Source organism: Aptenodytes forsteri, unplaced genomic scaffold (assembly GCF_000699145.1).
Source record: "Aptenodytes forsteri isolate BGI_AS27 unplaced genomic scaffold, ASM69914v1 Scaffold81, whole genome shotgun sequence".
Classification (NCBI taxonomy): domain Eukaryota; kingdom Metazoa; phylum Chordata; class Aves; order Sphenisciformes; family Spheniscidae; genus Aptenodytes; species Aptenodytes forsteri.
In genome coordinates this window covers 10,150,763-10,151,471 of record NW_008795259.1, presented here as the reverse complement: position 1 = coordinate 10,151,471, position 709 = coordinate 10,150,763, and positions in this window count along the sequence as shown.

The following is a 709-nucleotide window of genomic DNA, read 5'->3' as shown; positions in this document are numbered from 1 at the left end:
TCCCTTTCCTCCCCCTGGCTGGAGGCAGGGCCCCTCTAGTCCTGGTCATAGTATTCGTTACTCACTTCTTGTAAATGGGAATCAGAAGTCCCTTTATTAAGATCGGACGTAAAATCAGCCCTTCTACTTGTCTGGGGAAACTGCTTCCTAGAAACTGGAGCAGCAATTTTCCTGGAAGAACCTCCTTTTGTGATTGTTTTTCCTTGCAACTCATGTACCCGTGCCTCTAGGGTTGAGGTAGATTTTCCATCCCACTTCCTCATGTTGTCTCCGTGGTCGCGTAGGTAAAACCACAGGGTGGCCTGTGGTGTGTATGTACTATATCCTCTCTCTTGAGCAGAGGGACACTTCTAATGGCTGAGTCACTGGTCTGTACAGGTGGGGAGTAGGACATACCCTCTTTGAATCACTGGAACTCCTGGGAGAGCTTCTTGGCTAACATGTCCAACAGTTTTTCCACAGCCAAGATGCAGGCCCATAGGGAGGAAGAGAGACTTTCTTCATATTGCTGGAGTTGGCCAGCCAATTCATCCACTGTTTGTTCCTCTCCATCTTTCCAGGTCATTAGTGCCATTGAGTTGGCATATGATGATGGTGTGCTCCGTACAAACTTCTGCCACATGGGTCGTGTGCACTTGACTTCATCTGGATCTTATGATAGCTGTTCATTGTTCAGGTCATCATAAACCACCTCCAGCACAGCTAATTC